Raw genomic sequence first — 10,139 nt, forward strand, 5'->3', positions numbered from 1 at the left:
AGACCTAAGCTGGCAGCCAAAGTAGGATCTGGTAAGTACTGCTGCATTCTGAACTGGCTCAAACTGATCAAAAAGACATCAGGACACACAAGTGCACATACATAAAAGTATACATAAAAACTCAGACAAATTACCAGGCATATCAGCACAGTCCTTGGTACTGCATGGAAAGGGTCAATACCACACAGGTTCAATCTTTCATCCCTTGCTGACCTGAGCCCTAATGATTCCCACAGTAATGAGACAAGGCAAAAGAAAATTCATGCAGCTTTTATGTGTAACTTTAAGGCTGCTGAGTGGATTAATGAAGGAGGTGTGAAAGGTTTGTTGGCTCCGGCACCCAGGAAGTAAAAAGTTTCTCATATTTGATTGGCATCTGTACACCACAAACTTACACAACCTGGCAGAGTGAACCCTTACCCCGACCTGGGCCTAAGTGGCAGTGACAGAGAAGCAAGTCATGCAGGAGGAAGGAAAACTGAATAGAGGAAAGCTGAGGACAGATCTCTGCAGTGTAGAACCTGCATTAATAGCAGCCACCAGTCAATAATTCAGGTGACCATTCAGCTCAATAACACATGTGAGTGAGGACTCAGTGAAACAAAAAACAACAAGATTAAGTTGACAAGAAGTGTGAGAAGGTCAGTGGACAATAAACCACTGTTCACTGCTCAAAAAAAACTGTAAAGCTTAACATGGTTTGTATATGTTAAACATTCTGCACACGTGTATCCAAAAAGATACAGAATATGATTCATAATTATATGATAACTAAGGTTTGGTTTAGGAGCTTCTTTGTGATAAATGTAAAATATGCTGATGACAAATGTAAACCCATCTCATCCCAACTTACAACAACACATTTTATGTAGCTCTAAGTCTCAGTCAAACTTCACGTGTCCATTTAAGTGACAAACAACCTCATCGGATTAATCTCCCTGCTAAACAGAGCGTCAGCAGCTCCTCATCTTTAGTGTTGGTGGTTCGTCACTCTACAGATTGCCACAGAGGTCTGAATTAATACTCAGAATAATTCCCAGCAATCCTAAGAAAATCTATTTGTGAGGTGGACCACTTGACCATGATGTTTCAGTGGATTCTAGCAAAAAATCACTTAATTAATCCATAAGTCTCAGTGTTTCCCAGTTCTTCTAAATCCATGTAAAAGGGAACTACATAAGCATGATTAACCTGCTACATAAGCAGAAGGTGGCCTTTTGATACACATTACACAGACAGACATCTGCACATACACAGTGGGGTATAGATATTGAGCATGAAATTAATCACAGTCTCTAAGTGATCTCATCTCAATTACAATTTAATTATTCACATGACTGACAAGTGCATTATTTCAAAATTCAGACATTTTTAGACATGTTCAAGGGATTACAGTTTTGCTAGAATTAAAAAGTGAAAAAGTGTTTAAAGTGAGTTTATAATCAATGGTAATGCTTTATATTAAGGTTAACTGGCATTATTTAATAAATCAGATAACATGAACAAACCAACTTCAACATCATCACACCATAAGTAATATTATGTGAATGTACTAAGTACATACTTAATATGGTGCTCTTTTGCACATGCCAAAATTACTTTTTTTAAGTTTATAAAATGCAAAGGATCATTTATATTTATATTTGCAGAAATAATTTTAGAAGTTTTCTGCAGAGGTTATGTGTAATTATCGCTTCAAATAACCAACAACATATTTAATTTGGCCAGGGGTGCCCAAACTTTTGCATACAACTGTACCAGTGTGAAGATGCAGGAATGTATAAATGACTATACCATAATAAGCAACACAAACATGAACAAATCACAGGGACAGATATAGTTTACAGTAATGCTGTACTAACCTTCCCCTAACAGGGTTTAGCATGATGGTATTCTTAGTCCCTCTGGATAAGGCTATAAATGTAAACACAATAATGGCTAGAGAAGACAACAAAATTTTAATAATATCATGAACATCAGAATTCCATGGATTGCATAGAGGAATCAAGCACATATATGAAATTTGTATTTTCTGAGATACTGAATAAACTGCACAAAGATCACACAGAGGGAAAAAACACAGCCAGACACAAGGCTGAAGCTCACAACTTTAACCACAAGTAAAGAGGAAGCTGTCACTATGACAACAGTTGAACTGGAGTCGCTGAAAGCATTACGTATACAAGACTGAAAGGTCAAACCATATGCAAAAAAGGTAAGCAATGTTTAACGCATAGGATCTATGTAAAATGAAACCATACAGAAACATATTGAATGCATACTGCATGCAGTGAAATCAGAAACAAATACTGAATGCATAGGTAACACAAAAATGTAAACAATGTGTTTTATTAATCATAATGCTGGAATGTAGTAATAAACCTGATCATTAAGTGTATGACACTAAAACACTTTGTTATGGTTGTGATCATTTTTACTTTTGTAAATATCATCTTTATGTATTATTAAACTTTAATGCAACACATTGTAGATCCAAACTAAATTCTAAAATCTTTAATTCAACATTATTGGTGTACAGTGCGTGAATGAATATGTGTGCATTCATGAGAGGGAATTAGATGTGTTCAATCACACACAAAATGCCTCTTTTGTAATTATTATTATCATGAAATGTGAGTTGTTGTTTTTTTTTTAAGTAAACTGCTTTTTTGCTAGTTAAAAGACAGAACCTCTTGCTTTCCTTCTCTGTAGTCTGCTTTAATAGATTAGCAGTGATGCAATGCCTTGTAAATGTGAGAGCTTGGAGGGGGTTCACTTCAAATTAATCACGCTGGCTGGCCTACACAGCATTAAATATTAAGTGGTGGAGCCGTTTTGTTTGAATAATTATTTCCCCCACAGGTGGAGTTGGCAGCCGGAGCATGGTGACTTGGAAAATGCATTTTGATGAGGTTTGGATTGAATAAGCAGGGGAGACTGAAAGCTCTTTAATGTAGCTCTCAGTTAGGCTGCTTATTTGTTTCCTGTATCCACTTCATTCAGAGATGGTCCAGGTCCAGGTCTGAGCTGATGATGGCCTTTTAGGCTTTAGTACCAATCCTGTCTTTGACCAAAATAGGCTTAATGGAGTGAATAAGAGTGCCAGCATTCTAATGAAGACATGGTCAAGCTCACTTCTTAGCTCGGAGGTTACTCCACTTACCCTGAGGCTTATATAATAAATGTGCTTCATGCATGAATACTGATGGACCAATTAAAATTCAAACCTGCTGTGTGTATTTTTAATAATGTGAGGAGGTAAAGGTTTTGAGTAGATTGCTGTGAAGATAATTAGCATACATTATGTTTACAACTATTAAGAGAATGCACATAATGCTCATTTCTCTCTAACTAATGATGATCTAACAACTTGTGTCTCAGATTTAAATAATTGTGATTAAAAAAAAGTGCAAAATGGCTTAGTGTGGGTAATAAACATCCAGTAACTGAATATGATGAGTGTGTATGTTTTGCTTTTACTTTAAGATGGATGAGCATAAACCAAAATATTTTATACACAATACAAAATACCTAACATCTATACGCTATATAAGTTTGTGGACATCTGACAATCACACACATATGTGGGCCTTCTCCAAACTGTTGCCACAAATTTGGAAGCACACCATTGTATAGGATATCTCTGTATTCTGTAGCATTACAATTTCTCTATACTGGAATTAAGGGGCCCAAACATGTTCCAGCATGACAAGGCCCCTGTGCACAAAGCGAGATCCATGAAGACATGGTTTGTGCAGGTTGGTGTGGAAGAACTCAAGAATTTCATCTTGTGAGTAGAAACACTAATAGAGTAAACATTAGGAAATGTAGCCATGTAGTCATAGTAAGAGTAATTCTCGATTCTGATCTAAGCCTTTTAACCACATGTTGACATCATTAGTCGAACATTTTATATTGCACAGGGTTTGCACCATATATATCAGTCTGCAAGATTCTAAGAAACATATCATACCAATCCTGATGAAATTACCAGTAACAACAGTCATTTTTGAGATTATTGCAACATACTGTACAGAAATGAGTAAGTCACACATTGCTACCTCTTCATGTCTTTATGAACAAGTCAGGTGTTTGGAAGCACACGTGACCCATGGAAAGTAAGCATTTGAATTTTCAAGAGATTGTAAAAGGCTGGATTTTCACAGGGTACAGAAACCTCTAAATACACAGATATATGGCCCAGCCCTCATTTAGGTTACGAGACATCAGACTCCAGCTGTCATCACAAGGAGCACTAGGAGCACTGACACTTCTGATCCGTCCTCAGTGGTTTCTTGTTCACTGATCCCCCTTGTTAGGAAGTGATTATTATAATTAATGTCATTCATATTTCAAGCAAGATAGTAGATGTTCATCTGTGAAATATTCTGTTCATATTAACCAATTTGAACATGTCATCTATTCCAAAGATGTCAAATTCAAAAGAATAATGTTTTGCTATCGGCACAGGAATTAATAAAAAAAAACAGTCAAAGCTAGTCAAATCTTTCTATTCAAATCCTCTTATGTCACATCTGACCCTTAAATGTAAACCACTTACAGCACATTTATAATGTAGATCAGTGTGGCACAATTCTTAAGACTCTTGACTGGCTCATGTTCAGAAAGCCACACTGTGACGACTGGAAATGAACTGAAATATAAAGAAAAAAGACACAGCAATGATTTTTGTGGTAGCCTACATGAGAAAAAAATTTTAATGAGTTGCTATATTCGGTTGCTATATTTTAATGAGTTGCTATATTCAGTTGCTATATTCAGAACTTAAACTTATGAGCTATTCTTTCTCTCTCTCTCTCTCTCTCTCTCTCTCTCTCAGACCCAACTCATATGAACTCAAGCATTTCATTCTCATTAGCCTGGCTGCCTACCAGCAGTATGTCCGCCCTGTTTAACATACTTCACTGTGTTGTATGTGTGATCGGCATATCACAGGGAGGTTAGTGAATCGTTACAGGTGGTGGGTTAATGTTGTAAGTCTGTCTCCTTTCACAAGTCACATCTTACCTCACACTGATGGCCAGTACTGTCTGATTAGCTAAGAGGGATGGGTCACAGTGTGTGATGCAGTTCTCTTTAATGGAGTCTGAGTTGAATTCAATGAGCTTCTGCTTGCTCCAGATGAATCTATGGAAAGCTCTCACATGCCTGATTGCCCCAGGGCCTTCGGATGCCCTACTTTACTGTATAATGACCCTTCTGGGAGAACTAAATAGTGTCTAGCTTTAAACAAAGAGAAGTCCTTGAAAAAGCCAGAATGGCCCAGTTTATGCCCCCCTCTGTGCCGTCTGTCATTGTTCTATGCTTTATCTTTGTAATAGCAAGAAAAAGTGCTGCTCGTTGGAGCTATAAACATTGTTTGTTTTAGTGCCATATAAATTATCTTTAGAATAATCTAATGCTCATTTACTGATCAGTTCGGGTTCATGGAAACTTTTCACTCTCTTCAAAACACTAACACAATGTCATATTTTCACACGGCACTGCAAAACAGGAAAACATTTGTGTTCTTGTTTCTTTTCACTGCCCAGAAGGTTGGAGGCTTCACACCTGTAGACCACACCAGTAGACTTTTCAGCAGAGTTCAGCACACCTGTAGACTTTTCAGCAGAGTTCGACAAATTTCTGGACCTCTGACATCGCAATCTCTATGGGGCCCTTAAGGGGCCCTTCTCCACTTAGGGATAGTCAGTTCCACTATTCCCCCTGTAGTGATGCCCCTGTTTTCAGTCTCAAATCATAATTGGGAAAGGGGTAAGAAGGCCATCCCAGGTCTTTTGGGCAGCACCTGTAGCACTGCTTCAATTAGGAGAAAACAGTGGACAATTCCACAGAGACCACATAAGGTACAACATATTGCTTGATTCTCACTCGTCCTGGTTATTGGAGACGCAGCAGAAGCCTGATTCAGAATACCAGCAGACTACAGGGGGTGATGTGACTGATTTGCTGTTTGTGCCAAACTAAATCCAATAGGGGCTTGAATCCAGTAAACACAGGGTACCACTATGCCACCTCCTTTAGTGACAGGTCAGCCAGGATCTGTGCAGAGTTAGGGTTTTGGGAACCTTGCTGTTTAGTACACAAGAGCTTCTTGAGTTTTACTTTTTGTCCTTTGATCCAGTCTCTGTTACTTTCCGAAGCACTCAACCCTGGTGACGGTGATCTTAACGGTAGAGAGGGTGATCTTAGACAGAAGTGCAGAATTGCCAGCATGCCACCCACAATCAGGTTACTCTCCCTGACTAGAGAGCCAAACGTAAAGCCTGAGTATCTTTATAGGGCTCATGAGTCATTCAAACTCCCAGCCTTTCCCACTTGCCGCCGTCCCCTTACAGCACATTTGTGGACTGTAGCCTTGGTGTAAAGGGGTACTTTCGGTTACAGTTCCACTGTATCAGTTAATTATCTCCAACAGAAGCACTGATTACAAATATAAATATAATTATACATATGAACAAGTAACGTTATCAACATTGTGTTTTTTTCTTATATAAGAGCATTTTATTCAGTAAAAGTTATACTAAAGCAGTAAAACTTTCACCGTTCATCATTCATTATTGGTTATATTTGCTGGTTATAGTTTCATAAAACATCTATAGATTCGCATACATGGGACTTTGCATACTTTTGTGAGTGTGTGCTCTCACAGACAATGTGTGAGGATGGGATCTGCCTCGTATCAGGATTACTGTACATATCTTTATTGAAATATGATTACTATTGTCATTTTTGTGTTCTTGTTTGCTGTCTGATTAAGTCCAGACTTATGAAAAACTCATCAGATGGCAGTTCAAGCTCTCAAAGGATAAGAGATGTTTGTGAGACTGAGGGCAAAGGTTTGCTATATTTACATGCAGGCCCATAATAATGCTCTCTGCATGGATCAGTTTTCTAGTATTCAGTATTCTAGTTACAAGATAAGCTATCACGGCTGTCTCAGGACAGTGTGACACATACTTAAACAAAAGGTTTTGACAATGTCTCCATCACACACCTTTCACAGTTTAGTTCTTTCTAGTTAAACAGTAAACCATGGAGGATGTAGAACATCATTCAGCTTTGTATATAATTTCAAAAAAGTGTATTATGAAAGAAGAAAAAAAAGTGTAATGTAAATTGAAATGAATAAAATGTTCATTCCTTGCTGATCTGAGGATTTCTTTTGAATACCAGACATACACAGAACTGCATAAGGTTTCATAATTTCCATCAGTTTCATTTTGTAAAGTGCCCGGTCTTTTTCTGATCCTTATCTCTTATGATTCTCCTTTCTCTGATTGCTTAAAACCTGATTTGCTTGCTGCTCATAAAAATATCAGAGCTCCTGATATAAAAAAAGACAGTGGTGGTATTATCATCTTATAACATGGATTCAGAGACAAATTAAAAATTGTCATGTCTAATCTTCTTTGACCAAAATTACCAAGTGCATGTGGTCCATGTTCTTAAATCTGCATCCTGATCCCAGATGTTTACGGTGCTAAGCCCCAAGAGGGATCTGGATGCTCATAAATCCACGGCTCTGATTGTGTCCTAGCGAGGATAGGACACAAAGAGACACACTTGTGTTCACCTGCTACAGATAGGGACAGCCACATATACATCAGATAATTATTGTCTGTTCTCCTCCAGCTTAAATGCATCACACTCTTCCTGCACACAGTATCTGAATATGATTATAAATATACATACACAGAACACACACACACATACCTAAACCATGTCAAGGACAATGGATAGATTGATCTGCAAATAAGAGAAGCCCTAGAGAAAAAAACATTTTCATAGCGGACACTCAGATTGCTAGGGTTAAGAATGCTCTAGTGATCACTTCCTCTTATCTTAGGAATCAAAGCCAACATGGAATTATGCATGAGAAGAACAGAAATATCATTCACCAAACTGTAACAACAAGAAAAAGCAGAGCAGCACAATGGGCTCAAGTATATCCATTCATCAAACTGGCAAGGATGAGGACGAATACAGAAATAAAAAGAGAGGCAGATTATAACTGGCAACATTCATTTATTCTTTTTCACTATTACTAAAGCATGCATTCAGCAAAGAATACACAGAACAGTATTATTTTATCACATTTCTGAATTAGAAGTAAAAATTGTTCATTTTTGATACTTGTTTTTTTTTGTTTTTTTGTTTTGTACCAAAAAATATGATAATCACATAACCCAATATCACAGGTTTTGACTGCTCACACTGTCTGGTATATTTGTTTATAACCTCATATCCTCATGTAAGAAACTGTTAAATACTGTATAACACTGAAGTTGCTTCATATATATTTGAATCTATCAGTTATTGTATTTAAATATGGAAGCTAGTAGGGTATATTGTAACAAATTAAAAAACAGCATGTACACATACAGGTTTGCCTTCAAATGTTCATTCTTTAAATGTAAATGTACTTTACGTGAGCTCTGTTTTAAAGATTTAAAAAGTAATTTCTGGTTCATACTCTTTGTTAACTAAGATGTTAAACATGACTACAATCTTTCTCTGTAAACAAGCAGTCCCATATTTGAAAATATTACAGGTTTGGGCTTAATTTACAAATACCTTTGGTTGAAAAATTAATGAAAGCGTTCTACAACAATGTGCTTCAGGTAAACATTTATTGACTGTCCTATATGACTATGATTACACTTCAGTCATAAGTGAATTTCAAATAAAACCTGTTTTCTGCTCTTGGGGGAAACATGTCGAAATTCTAATCAGTGGTAATTGCTCAAACATTATAGACGCAGTGGATAGAGATAAGCTGGAAAACTGCTGGAGTGATCATTTAACACGTATCAAGGTGCCCCATTATTGAGTCTTCAGTGAAGTGAAGAATGAAGTGACGTTACCACAATTTCACTGATTGTAACAACAGTTAAAAACACTTATAACAGATATATGTTTTACACCCCATTACTGTCATACTGATTAGTTGTTAACTTATGATATGCATATGTTTGAGTATTCTTTGTATTGTAATGCCACATTGTTTGAGTGTTCTTTGTATTGTAATGCCACATTGCCAGTAGCTAAAATACTCTGTTGCATATAAAGGCAAGGTGACAGGAAATGACAGTAGATGACCGTATAACTTTCTGTAAGGATAATCAAGTGAACGATAGTTGGATGTTTTCATCTGCTTTACTTGGATGTAGTCATTTAATATAATTTCTGACAAGTAACAGCTAAGCAAGACTACATCATCATAAGAAGGACATAATAATCTAATCCCAGAGAGCAGAAAGACAAAAGTTGTCAAAAAGGCGTTTGTCAATATTAATTGGACATCTATATTTCAGCCAGAGGGAAAATTTTAATATGTCTTTTTGAAGACAAAAGGCTACTAATATAAATAAAAATCATATAATTACTGGACACATCAAGGCATATCATGGCCAAAAGTAGACCAAAGACATGGGCCAGGTTAAGTTAGTCCAGTCTTGCCTAGTAATGGATGTCTCTGATCAGTCAGTGTTTTAGGATTGATCTTTCTGGTATGTGTAATAGATAAAAACTTTTTCACTGCTGTTTTGCATCACATGATTTCTGATTTATTGTAACTGAAACAGAGAATTTAATAGAACAGCTGAATCAATAGAAGTGATCTAAACCTTTTGCCAGACAGTGAATACTGTTCAGTGTTTAATCAATCCAGTGTACAGTGTGGGGTCAGAGAGCAAACTGCTCTAAACTACTGGTGACCACTTGATGGTGCTGTCAAGCAGTCAATGACTGTCTGCTCAGAGCTCTGACTTTTGATTAGCAAAGGAGATTTAAGCTCATTTTATGTTTAAGCTGTAATTATTCATAGGCATATCCTCCTAGGCTAACAGTGAGACAGTGAATCTGATCATTTATACTGCTTTGTCAATTGCTACATGTATAGCTATAAATAAATGAGATACAGATGACACAGTGTTTGAGGAAAATGGTTGAGGCAGATGTAAAGACTCAATTAATCTGTATTTCAAAAGTTTACTTTGTGAGTATGTGTTGATCTGTTACTATATTCCATTATCTATTGTAGTGTGCAGTTTATTATTCGTTCATTCTTTCATCTTCAGTAAGCACTTTGTCCTGCTCAGGGTCGCAGGGGATCA

The sequence above is a fragment of the Pangasianodon hypophthalmus genome, chromosome 12 (genome assembly GCF_027358585.1).
Source record: "Pangasianodon hypophthalmus isolate fPanHyp1 chromosome 12, fPanHyp1.pri, whole genome shotgun sequence".
Classification (NCBI taxonomy): domain Eukaryota; kingdom Metazoa; phylum Chordata; class Actinopteri; order Siluriformes; family Pangasiidae; genus Pangasianodon; species Pangasianodon hypophthalmus.